Source organism: Octopus bimaculoides, chromosome 8 (assembly GCF_046866305.1).
Source record: "Octopus bimaculoides isolate indiv1 chromosome 8, ASM4686630v1, whole genome shotgun sequence".
In the NCBI taxonomy this organism is placed as follows: domain Eukaryota; kingdom Metazoa; phylum Mollusca; class Cephalopoda; order Octopoda; family Octopodidae; genus Octopus; species Octopus bimaculoides.
The window spans coordinates 44,913,558-44,930,399 of NC_142935.1; the positions used below are offsets into that span (position 1 = coordinate 44,913,558).

The 16,842-nt window shown below is 36.8% G+C and overlaps 1 protein-coding gene and 1 long non-coding RNA gene across 4 annotated transcripts in view; both read right to left on the minus strand.

Annotated features, from left to right (window-relative positions):
• The window catches only part of LOC149134382 (uncharacterized), a 37,543-nt gene extending 33,847 nt beyond the window's left edge, over window positions 1-3,696 (minus strand). For 2 of the 3 annotated variants that reach the window (XM_089356419.1, XM_089356420.1), the window contains exon 1: window positions 906-3,696. The gene's annotated coding sequence lies outside the window, so the exon portion shown is untranslated. The remainder of the gene's footprint in view (window positions 1-905) is intronic. The other variant, XM_089356421.1, reaches the window with a different exon arrangement.
• A 3,199-nt stretch (window positions 3,697-6,895) lies between these two features.
• LOC128248569 (uncharacterized) lies at window positions 6,896-15,403 on the minus strand. Its single transcript, XR_016242864.1, has 3 exons — window positions 14,141-15,403; window positions 13,338-13,485; window positions 6,896-13,223 (listed from the first exon to the last, which is right to left on the minus strand). It is a non-coding gene; the product is annotated as an uncharacterized LOC128248569 (long non-coding RNA).
• Between the last annotated feature and the right edge of the window lie 1,439 nt (window positions 15,404-16,842).

Sequence of the window (16,842 nt, forward strand, 5' to 3'; positions counted from 1 at the left end):
TAATGTAGGTGTCGAAGTCACACTATGCAGTGAAGCAGCTGCGTGCATGTGTGCGTGTAATGTACGGTATATCTAGTATGCAAAATCCATATAATAATCTGCTTGTTCGTTCACCTGTTATACATTAGTTAGTTGCGGAGGTAGAGAGAGAGAGGGGGGAGGAAGGATTGAAGAAAGAAGAGAGGAAGAAGCAGAGGAAAATGATTAATATTAATACACTTAAGCCAAATGGTCACATCGTCAGCTGAAGGTAGAGGCGAACAACGAGAGAAAAGAGAGATAAGTGTTAACGACGTACGGTGGGGGAGGGAATACTTATTACGTGGTTAAAAAGTTAGCTAAAGGGCAAGTTAGATAGAGAGAGATGGACAAGAGACGTTGTTATATTGAGAGAGAGAGAGAGAGAGTGTGTGTGTGTGTGTGTGTGTGTGTGGTGTGTTGATAATGAAAAGTATTTTTTTTATTGAACTGATTTTTTTACAGCAACCATCGCATACGCATAAGTGCAATTATATATCGTCTGCTCGCTTACAAAGTTGATATTTGTTTGTAAGGGTTAATTTAGCCTAAACTCTGGGTTCACAAGAAACACGGTTGCAAGCTCCCCGAGAAAGGGTGCGCAGATATAGAGCACAGATCAGAGAGGAACAGCAAGAAGATATAATAAAAAGAGTCAAAAGACAACAGCAACGGTGACGTGAGGAAATAAATGTAGACGAACGTCAAGGATATTTTAAAAAAAGCTAAAGTATGAATGCTTTCTCTCTTAAGTCGTCTTAATTTTCTCCACTCAGTGGAATTTCCACGGGTCCTACTAGTATAACTTGTATACTGCACACTGTTGTGTAATATTATTCATCAACATACGTCATAGATGAGTTTAAAGAAATATTTTGTATACTTACATAGATCTACTGAAATCTTCTCGACCTGAAACTATATATCACATAATACAGACAATTTACTGTATAAATGTTATATATGTTTAAACATGAGCAGATGTACTCACATGTTTGAGTATGTTTGCGTGTAAGTGCGTGTGCACTAACGCGAGTTTGAAAAGTTTGTTTTCTAATCACATGAGTATATCTTCTATCCTATAGTGCGGCAACTTGGGCAAGTGACGTCTAATTTAATGCCAGGTAGAAAATCACATTTTCACTGAAAACAGTTGTGAAAGTTTGTCTTCTGTAATGAATGCATGTTGCATCAGATGACAGATTTAGAGCATTGAATACACGAAACCCTGGGAGTTGCTACTTTCGAACCTGAAAATAAAATAAATTTACGCTCTTGGTTGATGTAAAGTAACCTCAGGATGAACAGCAGGTAAAACACGTAATCCGGATGCATCGCGTCTCGTTGTAAGTTTCGCAGCAGCATAAATGTTACCTTATAAATGTTAAGGGATTGCGACAGAAATCTTGATGGATTGAAGAGAGTTTCGAATTATTTGGGTGGACGCAGAGTTTCTTTGAACATTTTATCAGTGTCCATGAAATTTCTCTCCTGATCCGGAAGCCATCGCTTCATGTACTTGTTGACGAGCTGCATGGTTCGTTTGTGGAGCTGATGATGATCCGATCAGCTAACTATACAGAGCTCGAAAATGTACTCGCACATGCCTAACATGTTCTCTTTTTTTCAGTTGCAGATCAGAAGCGAATAGTTTGAGTTTGAACTCCTTGATATCTTCCTTATAAAGTTTGCACTCAGTGCACGGAAGCTGCATTCTCAGCACTGTTAAGCCACAATAATCTACATTTTAGTGTTAAACTCCAGTGTCTCCATCCGATTTAAAATTTCATATCAATGTCGCCTGTACAAGCTGTGCTCTGGCTCTGTGTTCAATCCTCGGTGAAGTCTGTTTGCAGTCACTAGCCAAACAGTATGTTGATTACATATGCCTTATCGATAATACTACTAGTATTTAAACAGAATGTTTTACCCTGCAACGTATTTAAAGAATTGATCACATAAGTCCAACCACAGTTAAGGATTCGATGTTAGCATTCGCGTTGGCTTCCTTATATTCCCTCTCGGCAGCACCACATCATGTTCTGTCTCCTTCAGTTCGCTGATTAGCTGTGTCAATGCAACGATGTTTGTATTGGGTCTTGGTAACCCAAAGTTGGAATGAAGGTCCAATCTATGAAGCTCCAGACTTTCCTGAATGTTAAACAGTACCATATACACTGAGTTCTGACAATACCATCTCTTTTTTCTGTTACATGATGTCTTCGGATGTTCCAGAATTCCAGACAGATTAAAGCAGGATAGGGCAGAAAGTGTCTAGAAATTGATCTAAATCGGATGTAACTTAATGATCTAGATATTTTCGTGAACGAGGCTCAGTTTGAAGCCCTGTCTTATGATGAAGAAGCATTCGCGGGTAATAGAGCTCAGCCTAAATTCGACTGGATGAGATTGTAGGAATGCATTCAAGTGAGCAGTCGTTTGCACCTCTTATATATTTTATCCTATCAGAAAAAGTTCTTAGGAATGTCGGTGTGGAGATTGTATTGTGGTTTAGGGTTTCTCGCTTTCAACTGGAAATAATCAATTACACTGCAAGTTTTTGTGCCAAAACGTCTGTCACTTCATCATGGCTGTTCGATTCTGTCTTTTGGTAGGTATTCTGTTTGGCCAAATTGTATGGGCCTTCTTTGTTTGAAGATCTTCGACAGTAATTCCAGAAATGAATTATTTCCATCAACCGGTCAGACCATGACTATCTATGCAGGAGTTTTTTGTGTGGCTGAGATCACTTGGTCCATGCATATTGTTTGTTAGGATGGCGGAATGGAGTTTCAAATTATTTTAATTGACGAGTATTTCACAGCACACCTCTTTTTCGATCGGTTGAAGTGTCTTTGGATTGCTGTCGTATTCCATGATAGGGATAATGTAAGATTGGTACAACCACTGTATCTGCCCCTCGAATATAGTAAAATGGGCAAACATTTTGTTTAACACCTCTTTCTTTTGAAATCATCTAACAAACTGTCGGGTTTGATCATGAAAACTCGTACGCACTGATCATATCTCTTCTTGGCTTCCTCTCCAGAACTAAGACCAATTGTGATTTCAAGCTTCATGAGATTAGTGGTCATAGTGATGAGCTTTCCATTATCGTAGTTTTGAAAGAAGAATGTGGGCTTAGAATTATTACAGTCTCGTGTATTTTCTAGGAAACTTTATTCCGACTGCATGTTAAAATGTTTGATAATGGCTGGCAGTGGGCAGGCAATGAATGTAGCTTGACTTTTCCATCACAGATTAAACTGGTGTGAGCCCATCCTTCCAGTGATATGAGTTGCATTGGCTGCAAACAGTTAAGAAGTAGTCTCCAACGTTGTGTTACAGCAAAACTGTTAAGGCTTTAATGTCGTAAAACACAGAAATCTCACTGGTTTTGTCAATTCTGCAGTTCAATAGTTTCTTGTTTGGAAAAAGAATCTTTTGTATTGAACCAGGTGAAAATTTCCGTCAAGAAAGATACGCCATAGCTTGTCTATTTTATTGAGTATAAAAGCGTTATTAGTCATCACTGTCATTGCCTCTCGGATTCTGATTCTTGATCTTGCTACTCACGTCGGGTGAGTTGGGAAAGCCGTCTTTCCTTCTGCTTTTGTCTGTTTCGTTTGTATGTTATGTTCTTTTTAACTCACTGATCTCCCTCTTTCTGTATATATATATATATATATATATATATATATATATATATATAAGTCGTGTTAGTCGTTGTTCCTCAGTTTTGGTAATTTGTTTCTCCCGGTTATACTGATTTTTCAGTTTTCCTGTCCTCTTCGTCGACGTATTTCTTTGACCATCCTACTATTATAGAAAAAATATCTTCCGTTCTATAATCATCTGTTAAAAAAATAACTGACAATCTCGTTTAAAAAACTGTCATTAAACAAACATTCTCATGAAAAAAAAGTTGTATGTAAATTCAATATCACTGAAATAGTTACACTACATCTGTCTGGCAAAAATAACAGACTAAACAGTCACATTGTTAGCATCTGTACGTTTATTCATATAGGACAATGCCATATGATCACTTTTAGCAGTTCTTGGACAAATTCTCAAGAAACAACTCAATTTCTGTAAACATTATCAGACATTCTTGCCCAAATAATTCAATATTAGCACAGGAATCGTCAAGAGCCTGCTCCTACCCAGTTATCCGGGTCTCAAACTCAGAATGACGTAAATATTAGGAAATATTCTTAGTGGTTATTAACATATACAAAGAAATTCGGTTAACCTACTAAATTTCCCTTTCAGGAAGAATTAAATGTTCAGCTATATGGTAAGAAGTTTGCTTCCCAACCCCCACGGTGCCTTCTTCAGTCCCCTTGGGCAAGTGTCTTCTACTATAGCTCCGAGCCAACCAAAAACTTGTGAATGGATTTGATAGACGGAAACTGAAGGAAGCTCGTCGTATATGTTTGTTACCCAGCTGTCGCTTTAAAACGGGTGTTGAAGTGTTTACGTCCCTGTAAACCAGCAGTTCGGCAAAAGAAACCGATAGAAAAAGTACCAGGGTTTATAAAGATTTAAGTACTGGGTTCGATTCGTTCGAATAATTCTTCAAGGCTGTGCCACAGCATGTCCGCTATCTTATGATTGAAACAAGAAAAAACTTTGTTCACACACACAAAATCAATATCTTGGGTGAAAATGAAAGAAAAATTGCTCATTTGAGGTGAATTAGTCATTTGAGACGAATTGGATCCATGGAATAACCAGCTGTTTTGTGAATGGTGATATCCAATTGACATACAAGAGCTTCGGATAAATAGTTGTAATCTCAACTGTTTTTGGAAGATAATAAATTCAAATTAATTATGCAATAAAACATGAATTAATTTTTCTCCCGAACTTAATGTTTAAATTTCAGTTTTATGGTTTAATATTTATAAAAATAAGATCCATTAATTCTGTAGGTTTTGCTATGTTAAAACTACTACAGGAATTTAAATTGTAAATTTATATTCAAATATCACATATAAGATTTTCACTTTCCACTTAAACAATTTCACATTTAAAAAAATTTTCGGTTCAGCCCGCCAATCACGTACGACCAGATAGCGTGCCATTAACGAACACATAGCAGAGAAAGTTCTCTTAACGAATGATATACATGTAGTTGCCACCAGTTTATTTAGTCAAGCATTTCCAATCAAGATGAAAACGCAAAGAAACTAACTGAAAAATTGAAATAATAGACATAACTTAGATCAAGTCACTAGGTCACTCAGATTTTCCTAAACATTTGCAAGAAAGATTTACACTAATTAATGGACTAGCTTAATAATATTTATAATATACATCGAAATGAATTATTTAATAGTGAATGAAATAACGTTATGAATGGGAAACGAAAAAACTTAACGGAATAATATTCTTTTCTACTCTAGATACAAGGCCAGAAATCTTTTGGGAGGAGGGGGCCAGTCGATTAGATCGACCTCAACACGCAACTGGTACTTAATTTATCGACCCCGAAAGGATGAAAGGCAAAGTCGACATCAGCGGAATTTGAACTAAGAACGTAAAGACAGACGAAATAGTGCTAAGCATTTCGTCCGGCGTGCTAACGTTTCTGCCAGCTCGCCGCCTTCTTAATGGAATAATATTGAAATATCGATAAAGTGGTGAGCTGGTAAGACGTTAGCACGCCTGGCGAAATGCTAAGAGGTATTTCGTCTGTCTTTACGTACTGAGTTCAAATTCCGCCGAGATCGACTTTGCCTTTCATCCTTTCTGGGCCGATAAATTAAATATCACTTGCGTACTGGGGTCGATCTAATCGACTGGCTCCCTCCCCCAAAATTTCGGGCCTTATGCCTAGAGTAGAAAAGAGTATTGAAATATCGAAAATTGTGATATGTGAAAGTGCTTTCATTTCTTCTCCAAAATTATATTTATTATAATGCAAAGAGAAAATTAACAACTTACAGGCGCAGGCGTGGCTGTGTGGTGAGAATCCCAACCACATGCTTCCAAATTCAGTCCCTCAGTGTGGCACCTTGGGTAAGTGTCTTCTACTATAGCCTCGGGCCGACTAAAGCCTTTTGAGTGGATCAGGTAGGTGTGTGTCTGTGTTTGTCTCCTCACTATCGCTTGACAACCGATGTTGGTGTGTTTACCTCCCCGTAACTTAGCAGCCCGGCAAAAGCAACCGATGGAATAAGTACTAGGCTTACAAAGAGTAAGTCCTGGAGTCGCTTTCTTCGACTGAAGGCGGTGCTCCAGCATGGCTGCAGTCAAATGACTGAAATAAATAATAAAATTTCTGTAAACTGCAAACATATCAAAGAACTGCCAGAAAAGAGAAAAATGTAAATCGAAGCCTGAAGACAAAGGTAGAAAGATAACGTAATCGACGCTAATAAGAGTCAAAGAAAGTGTGATGTAGGTTTCGCGCACAACTGCCGTTTGTATTTTCTTTAATTAAAATGTATTAAAACAATGTTCATCTATAGTTATTTATCTCCATGTTGGCTCCAATTGAGAAAACCTATGATCAAGGATATTTCAACTATCCGTTTTTATTCAGACATAGTGCATCCCGGATTACAATATCCAAGGTATAGTGTTCTAGTAGGTTGAGGGATAAACAAGCCTTCACGTTAGCTTGTCATAGATTGATATATTGTAATAATGTTTCCTATGCAACAAACGATTGTTGTTTACCTCCGCGTCATCACTGATCGATCAGACCTATGATCAAAGGCTTTCCTACCGTGCCCAACTTGTTTTTATCTTTTCAGGCATAAAGCATTTAGTGCTGCAATATTCACTGTCTTTACGTTCTGAGTTCAAATTCCATCGAGGTCAACTTTGCCTTTCATCCTTTCGGCGTCGATAAATTAAGTACCAGTCGCGTACTGGGATCGATCTAATCGACTGGCCCTCTTCTCCAAAATTTCGTGCCTTGTACCTAGAGTAGAAAAGAATATTCACTGTCCTTTTTTAAGACGGTAGTGATATGAGGAAGATCTAGCTGCTATTTTTAGCAAATTTATCGACCACGTAAGTTCCTCCTCCATGGTTCCGCATGTTGCTGACAGTGGTAGTCGTATTGTTACTGTTGAATAGTTCCAAATCAGCTCTGATCTAGATTAAGATCATCTCTACAGATTTTCTATAGAAATTATAGCCAGCACTGATTTTGTTAAGACGTTTCGTATCCGAGACATCAGACGTAAACAAACAATGAGATCGAAGATGAAAAAATGGGTAATGGGCGTATATGCCGTATTTCAGGAGTGGAATTTTTTGCTCCTTCATCAGACACTTCAGCCGTAACCATCTTGTCGTCTTTCCGTTATATGTATATGGGATTACATAATTCAATGTAGTCTGCCCATTTTAAGAAAAGTTGGTATTTAAAAGATATTTAGTTGTTATTTCCAGCATTTAACTCTTAACAGCTAACAACAGAGATTCTACGTCAGTCTTGGGATACCATTATAGTAACAGGGGTTATTTTCAAGTATATAAGAGCTTGTTAGGATGAATATGTGCCGAGGAAGATAATAAATCTTTAATTTTCAAATTCATAGCCGTGAGTGCCATCACATTAATTCTTATAATTAAGAAAACAGTTAAAAAGGTTTAATTACCAAAATATCAAAGACATCACAGTGTATAATGTTTGGAAATAAGGAAATTTCTTGCTTCGCATTTTTTAAAGAAGGTTGGTTCTGTTTCGGATTGCAATTTCACAGATGTTAGATGGAAACGAAAATCCAGCAATTTTTCGTATTTAAGATCCATAAGTCTCACACGCAGGTGTTACGATCCATTACGTTTCAAGTTCAAATCCTGCTGGTATCAACTTTGCCTTTCATCCTTACAAAACGGTTCGAATAGGCACCAAGTACGTAATAACGTTGATTAAATCGATTATATTTCCTGTAAACTGAGTGACCTCTTAACAGTATTAGGTATCTCTATACACTATGATATAAGTTATCATCTGTTGTTAATGTAGTTAACAACAGACAATACATACGTATGCATATATATATATATATATATATATATATATATATATATCTTCAAGGCGGTGCCCCAGCATGGCTACTGTCTGATGACTGAAACAAGTAAAAGATATGTCTTACGTAAAAGGATGACCGTTTATCTTCATCTGTGTTTGAAAGCTTTGAACGCCCATGCGTGCACGTCTCCCGTCTCCACACATCAATATTGTTAAAAGGTAACGCAGTCATTTTAGAACCGATATAGCTGGGCACCACAGTTGTCGCAAGCGTTGTTGTCAGAACGCACGGAGCCGGGACATACCACCACAAGGTATCACGCCCGACATTGACACTTCTGCCACTTCTCCACCTGGATTGGTACTTTTTTTTCTTATTAGTCGACTCTGAGAGGTTGAGAGGCAAATTTGATCTTGACGGGTTTTGAACTCAATTCAGTAATAGGCGATATATATATATATATATATATGTAAATTCCACAATGTAATGATGTTATATGAGAATACGGAAGCGCAATGGCCCAGTGGTTAGGGCAGTGGACTCGTGGTCATAGGATCGCGGTTTCGATTCCCAGACCGGGCGTTGTGAGTGTTTATTGATTGAAAACACCTAAAGCTCCACGAAGTTCCGGCAGGGGATGGTGGCGAACCCTGCCGTACCTTTCCACCACAACTTTCTCTCACTCTTACTTCCTGTTTCTGTTGTGCCTGTAATTCAAAGAGTCAGCCTTGTCACACTGAATATCCCCGAGAACTACGTTAAAGGTACACGTGTCTGTGGAGTGCTCAGCCACTTGCACGTTAATTTCACGAGCAGGCTGTTCCGTTGATCGGATCAACTGGAACCCTCGACATCGTAAGCGACGGAGTGCCAACAACAACAACAACAACATGAGAATACATATGTTAATTCGTGAGGACGTGTGGCTTCGCGGTTAGGGTATTCGACACATGATCGTAAGATTGTGAGTTCGATTCCCGGCCGCGCGTTCTGTCTTCGAGCATGACAGTTTATTTCACGTTGCTGCTGGCAAAAGTTAATTGTGCATATAATTCAAAGGGCCAGCCTTATCACATTCAGTGTCACGCTGATTCTCCCTGGGAACTGCGTAAAGGTTACGACGTGTCTGTGGAGTACTCAGCCACTTGCACGTTATTTAACGAGCAGGCTGTTCCGTTGATCAGATCAATTGAAACGCTCGCCGTCGTTACCGATGGAGTGCCAGTGTAGCGTCTGTATATGATGATCCAATAACAAACCAAAATACGAAACGTTGTATTGGTGGAATTGATAAAGTAGTGATTAAATGTAGTCTAGAATACAGTTATGCTCATTTACATTCTCATTTCGATTACAGCCAAGGTCAGCTTTTTTTTTTGTATTATCGGGTTCTATTCGATAATCCAACAAGGCCTGAAATGTCGGAAGAGGGAGTTAGTCGATTACATTAACCCGAGTGCTCAACTGATACTTGTTTTATCAACCCTGTAAGCATGGCAGTCAAAGTCCACCTTGGAGGAATTGGAACTTAGAACGTAAAGACGGACGAAACGCCGCTAAGCATTTCGCCCTGCGTGATAAGAATTCTGCCAGCTCACCACATTGGTTCTATTCAATAATATCAATGAAATAATGGTGGTCGATATAATTGACTACAACTTCTCTCAGATGTGAGATAATGTACTTATGACAGAAGCCAATAATATACAACAGATTTAGACTCAATAATACAAGGACCCTTTCATCTTTTGCACCTAGTAATCATTTTATAAGTTTACATTATTCATACAAGTTCAATAATCATTTGTTTTTTTCTCAATTTGTGTTCATAATTACATTCATAATTATTTTTTCTCTCTCTTCTAACGGCCAAGGATCAATTCAGCTGTTGTATACTATCAAATTAACATATATTGTATACTAATTAATTCAACTCACACACATACATACATACATATTTCATATACTGATTTCAAATTTTGGCACAAGGCCAGAAATTTCAGGGGAGGGGATAAGTCGGTTTCATTCACTCCAGTGTCCAACTGGTACTTATTTTAATCGATCCGAAAGGATAAAAGGCAAAGTAGACCCCCGGCAGCATTTGAACTTAGAACGTTAAGTCAGTATTAATGCTGTTAAGCATTTTCCCGGCGCGGAAACGACTCTGCCAGCTCATTGCCGTACACACATTTCATATATTATTATATTGATATGAGCCGTTATTACGATATTAATTCCGATTCTCTACGCCCTGAGTTCAAATACGACTGAGGCCATTTTTGCATTTCATTTTTTTTTCCGAGGCGAATAAATAAAGTACCAGTCTAGAGATAAGTTTTTTTTACCTCTCTCCCTTTGTATCTGTCACGCTAAATCAGCTTAAGAATTGCGTCGAACAAATATCGCAAACATTTATTCTGACTAGCGGGACCCGTGAATATTTCATGGAATTAATGGTAAACTTATTGGGTTATTTCTGCAAAATTTATCCAAAAAAACCTGAAAGCGTAGCTTGTGTTGTGTCTGTATCAAAAGATAGACGCTCATCTGCTTTTCATTGGAAAGTGAAGGAAATTGGGATATGGTGATTACTTAATGCTTTTTATATATACACTTTTCATACTTTATGCACAATTTTTTAGACTTAATACACAACACTCTCCCTCTTTCTCTCTCACTCTTCGCCTTACCCTCTTTTTCGCTCTCCTTTTTCTTTCGCTCTTCACCTTTCCCTTCAACTAATTACGTGAAGTAACGGGGTAAACACTTGGTTAAAAAAAATTACACATTTCACTCACCACCAGCTCTCCTTCCCCCTTCAACTAATCATGTGGAAGCCTGACGGACGGGCTAAGTAACGGAGTGACAAGCAGAATTATAATAAGATGTTTCAAAGATTCAGCCAGCTCGTCACTTTTCACTGGGTCAAATATAATTCTTTGTACAATAGGCACAACGCCTGAAATTTTGAGGGAGAGGGATAGTCGATTTCATCGATCCTTGACTGGTACTTATTTTATCAACTCCAGAGGGATGAAAGGCAAAGTCTAACTCGGTAGAATTTGAACTCACAACATAAAGCTGGAAGAAATGCCGCTAAACATTTTGTCTGGCATGCTAACGATTCTGCCAACTCGCCGCCTCAATATAATGATATTCAATATATATGTTTATATAAATAAATACACAATATATATGTTAATTCCATGTTATTCAGAATTAAGTGCAGCATAGTAGAATTGGCCTCTGATCGTGAGTGTAGTAAGAGAAACCACTCTGGAAACTAAATTATGAATGCAGCTGTGAACATTACAGGAATCCAGCAAAGCAAGTGATTACGCAGATAATGTAAACATATAAAAATGGCTGTTGGAAGGTGCAAAAGATAGGTGTTTCGTTTCTTTCATTATAGCGTGTCCATGGCAGAAGGTTTACAAGGAGGGTGAATAATGAATTTGGAAGCCTGTTTCTTTGAACGTCTGTATTATATATTCATGGAACAAGCTGAAAATGAAAGAAGTAATGTTAGTATGCTTGAATAATTTTCGAGCTTAAACTTGATTATAATCTTGAACGACATAGATTTTCTTCACATCTCTTCTACTTCCATTCTAAGTGTCCGTCCAAAGTAAATTAAGTCTGACAAGATGGACGACAGAACCGTTGACAAAATTAACATACCAGGTCGTAACTAAACCCTGAATACAGCACTTCATTTTGTGTCATGAAATAATTGCCTTCAATAGATTTTGACTGGAGTTAGTAGTCCTCACACTACGTCAGGAGACAACTTGTTTAGAGACGAATAAAAACTGATTAAAAAAAATTGAAACTAATAAAATGAGTTGATTGTCAATCACCATTTATATGTCGTTTTCATGTAGAAGAGCATAGTAGTTGAGTAGTTGCTTATCTTTCGTTTTTGATGGTGACTAAAACTCCACCTCTCATACTCCGTAACAATGAAAGATGCACCTGAAAATTCGTGGCTGCTTCTGCATTGAACTACTGCAGGGGTTGTATTTCATTGTTGCAGATATTCGTCCTATGTCGATTGCTGAACCGAAAGGCCTGCCATCTGTCTCTGGTTTGAAGAATTTCGAGTCCTGACATATGCTGAACTTGGGTTATAGTGAGGAAGGGCTGGGCATGATGGCTAGCCTCACCCTCTCAGTGCTGAATTCTTGTACCAGTGGCAAGGTGACCCAAACGACTGGAGTATATCAGGGATGCAGCATGGTTTATGTATCCCAATATGGTCTGAAGTGTGCACTCACAGCAGCGTCAAAGGATATCGCCTTTCTGCTCGTTGAAAGTAGTCTGATAGTTGATTTTCCTCTGCGCAAACTGCCGAAAATATAATCTCATGCATCTTTAAACATGAACAAATGCATAAAATTTAATGGTTATTGACACTCTTGAGTTCATCATTCTTTTGAAAGGTTTTTATTTTTCATCCCACGTGGTGTCCAAAAATTACCCTCCTCATCAAGCAGGGTTGACGGGGTCGAGGTTTATTTACTGATAACCGACCATGCAGTATATTGCACTGGGTTACAGCTTATTAGTGCTTACTATCGACTTGCTAGACAAACGTAAGAAGCCAGTGGTAAATGGACAGTGTTATTTAAAAAGGACTATGTTAGATTTGATGTGCTTAAGATTGAGGAAGTCTCTCTCTCTCTCTCTCTCTATGTAGATATATATATATATATATATATAAATCAATAAATGAAGTGCAAGTCAATATCTTTGATTATTTTTCCTTTAGTCAGCAATCACTATAACTTTGCAATATTCCTTCACATAAAACCTCATGTGGTATGTCTTTTGTATGTTTTCGATTGTAATTTACATTTTACTCGCAAATTTGTAAGTTTCTAAGTTCGTAGCCTTCGTACAAATCAAGTGTGTATTTTCAGGTTATATAAGAGTCTGCTGAGCTACACAACTTAGAGAACACGATTCGTTACTGATTCACCACTTCGGCTGAATATTTGAGCCTGACCTTGTCTGAGTATGCCTATGACCGTCAGAGCACGGAAATAAGTTCTGAGTGAATTCCTCCATTTAATGAAAACAGTTTTTATATTTCTGTTACCAGCTCTGACTCCCTCAAAACCGATGAGAAACAGTCAATAGTATTTTTGTAGTAAAGCATAGTTCAAAGTACTTTCAAAGCAGAAATACTCCATCACATTTGATCTGAGGAAATAGCCAAAAAATAAAAGCATCTAATTTCAGTCTATATTTGTGTAACAAGTAAAGGAATTGGCAAGTTTGAAAGATGTTTGTAATTAGAAATTGGAAGTTCTTTACCTTTTGATGTATTCAGCTGGAATAGGAAAAAGGAGCTAGTGTATAAGTAATCAAGCATTTGGATGCAGCACACGTCATTTTATCCAAGTCTCTGCACGCACAAATCACTTGTAGGCCATTTAGTCAGCATCAAGGGACGATGAAAGATCTGAAAATATATGATAATAATGTTAAAACAGAGCAGTCACAAATATACTAATTAATGGTTCGTAATGAAGGTTTCATTAAACCAGAGCACGTCCTGTTCTACCAAAATACATTCTGGTGATGAGAATACATTCTTGTCACCGTTGCTGAGGAAAATGAAAGAAAGCCTACTTTGAATGCTAATCTGAACTTGATGTCAGTATCTAATAAAAATGATATAAATAACGCAGAGTTTCAGAAAAGCATTCAACGAATTAAGAAGGATTTCTTTCAAAACTTTCCTTTCAATTCTAATGAAAAGATCTGAGCGAAATAGGTAGTGCATTGTCAACTCTATTTCATTATACAGGGTGTCCACAAGGTCTGGGTACATGGAGTAAATAAAATCATAACATAAACAAGTAAATATAAGAAATAATAATTTCTTAAAATATGTGTTAATCTCCATGTGGGTACATGGAGTAAATAAAATCATAACATAAACAATTAAATATAAGAAATAATAATTTCTTAATGTATGTGTTAATCCCCATGTACCCAGACTTTGTGGACACCCTGTATTTCAGATTGTTTTATGGTATACAATAATTTGTTTTCTAATGAAAAGAATATATATATTCGGTGGTATATACAATCAAGGATGAAAATAAACTAACGAAAGAAAGTGGGAGAAATTAGTTAATTAAATTGATTTTGTTGTTGTTGTTTCTTGGCTCTCAGTCAGTCTCAGGCAGATGTAGAATCAATCACATTCCAGCCTTGATATTTCCGTATTTTTCAGATATCCAATTCTTTTTAAGACGGTAGGGATGAGAAGTCTTTGGCACCTACTTTTACAAGATTGATTTGAATTACTACTTCATTGCTTCGCAGTTAGGATGTTTTTAATCTTATCTTTCTAAAATAACTTCCTGGTGTAAAGGAATTTAAAAAAAAAGAACATATGGAAAATGAAATTAAAATATAAATAGGAAAATATAAGAAAATGAAAAAATAAAAATATTATGTTGGTCATGCAAATAATGTGGTCTGATAAGAAAAAAAAAAGGAAATAAATGTAGTTGTTAAAGGTGTAACGTGGTTTCCTACATTCTTTCAGCATTCATACATGGTTTGATTTAATAAACGCTTATCGCATTTTAGAGCGTTACCTAAAGATAGTAGATGATATCGTTTTACTACTTCTGAAAAAGGTTTTGGCTTCTGTTGGGTTCCTCCAAATTTTACTATATCTATTGTCATATAGATCTAACATACAATGCATAAGTTCTAAATATTCTTTTTAATTGCGCTTTTATAATATATTTTCACAATTAGTCAACATCAGATGTTACAATACATTTTCCATTAATTCCATTTAATATTTTGTGAAATTTCTCTTTTGTAAGTTTCTTTGTGAAGGAGACAAGTTGAAATCTTAAAAAATATCAGGTCAACCCATGAACATTGTCCTAAATATCATATATGTAATTTCTATCAAATTTTACAGATTTCTAAAATGTCAGATGGTATTGACTGATACTCATATGGATTTGGAAACCTTTAACTTAATGCAATTTCTTTCTACAGAATAATCTAAATTAATAACTAATATTCATCCCTCAAAGATGGTCATATCGAAGGAGCATTTAAAGCACATAATAACTTAGGAGTTCAAAAGGGAAACAGTGCAGCAGAAGCAACCCGAAATAACCATTCAGTTTATAGGGAAGGGTGCTTGAACGAAAGAAGAAGATTGTTTACAAAGTTTTAAAATGCCCTGTTGAATTCGATAATGAGCTTAAGAATTGGTAAGCAAGCTCAATTCGAACCATTCAACTGTTCACCACCATCTTCAGCAACTTGGAAAGGTGCCCAAACTCGGAAAATGGGTTCCCCATGATTTGACAGAAGTCAACCGAAAATCTCGAGTGAATATATCTTACCATTTTTAGACAGGTGAACGACTGATGAAAAAATGGATTTTTTAATGAAAATGTTAAGCAAGCAATGGCTTAGTTGTGGAGGACAGGTTAAACCCCAAACCCCAAAAGACTTCCGTGAAAAAAGGTTCTTCTTTCTGTTTGGTGAAATTGTATTAGAGTCATCCATTTTGAACTGTTACCAACTAATGCAACAATTACTGCTCATACCTATTGGCAACAATTAGAGCGTTTAGATGCTGCTTTGAAGAAAAAAAAAAGACCTGCTTTGACGAATCATAAGAGAGTGGTGCTTCGTGATAATGCAAAGTCTCACACTGCAAAAATTACATCTGAAAAAAATAGAAGAACTTGGTTGGGAAAAATCCCTCATCCGCCTTATATCTCGGACCTCGCTCCTTCTGATTACCATTTGTTTCGAAGCTAACAAAATCATTAAAATGATTTGTACTCAAAAGCTCAAAGAAACTGACCTCTCTTCCTTCTTCTCATCAAAACCAAAAGACTTTTTCACTAAAAGAATTAAAAGGCTAATGAGCAGATGGGAGGAATTCATCAATAATGATGGGAATTATATACAGTATTAAATTTTAATAAAATGCAAACTTAGGCCACTTTTTCCTTACCCAAACTAGGACATTACTTATGAGATGAACTGATAATTATTCTAGAAGTGATGGATTGGCAAGATCCAGAGTCACGTTGAACAAATGTTTTACAATATTTAGTTACATTCTTTTACTTTCTGAGTTTTAATTCAACCTTTCGTGTTTTCCAGGATCCTTGTAATACAATACCAGTTAAGTTTTCGGGTCGTTCTCCTCCTTTATACATCTCCCCAAATTTATGGAATGGCATCCATAATAGAAATTACTAATGTTATTACATCCCTCGAGGGAGGTGGATTAGCAGAACCATTAGAGCGTCAGATAAAATGCTTTTGAAGTATTTAAGTTACGATGCTTTATCTTAGAAGTTCAAATCCCGCCGAGGTCAACTCTGCTTTTCATCTATTCGGAAGCTAGCATAATAAACACCGGTCAGTTGCTGAAGTCGAAAATCAACTGGTCACCTCCTTTCAAAATTGCTGGCCTTGTGTCTAAAATAGAGTTTTTTTTACACAATTTTATATTTTAATTTCAAATCTCGCTAGGGTTGATGTTTCTCTTTGTCCTTTAAGAATTGATAAAATACAGTACCAGTTAAATACTAGGGTCAATATAATCGACTATGTCCCACCTGAAATTTCTGGCCGTATGCATTTATGTATAAAATCGCTATCATTTTATCTCTCTACGTTCTGAGTTCAATTCCCGTTTAGGTTGATTTTTGACATTCTTCCTTCCAGGCTGATAAACTAGAGTACTAGGGAAATACTAATTAGATCTTCTCCTCATTTATACGGCTTTGGCATACATATTTGTAACATCGATTAA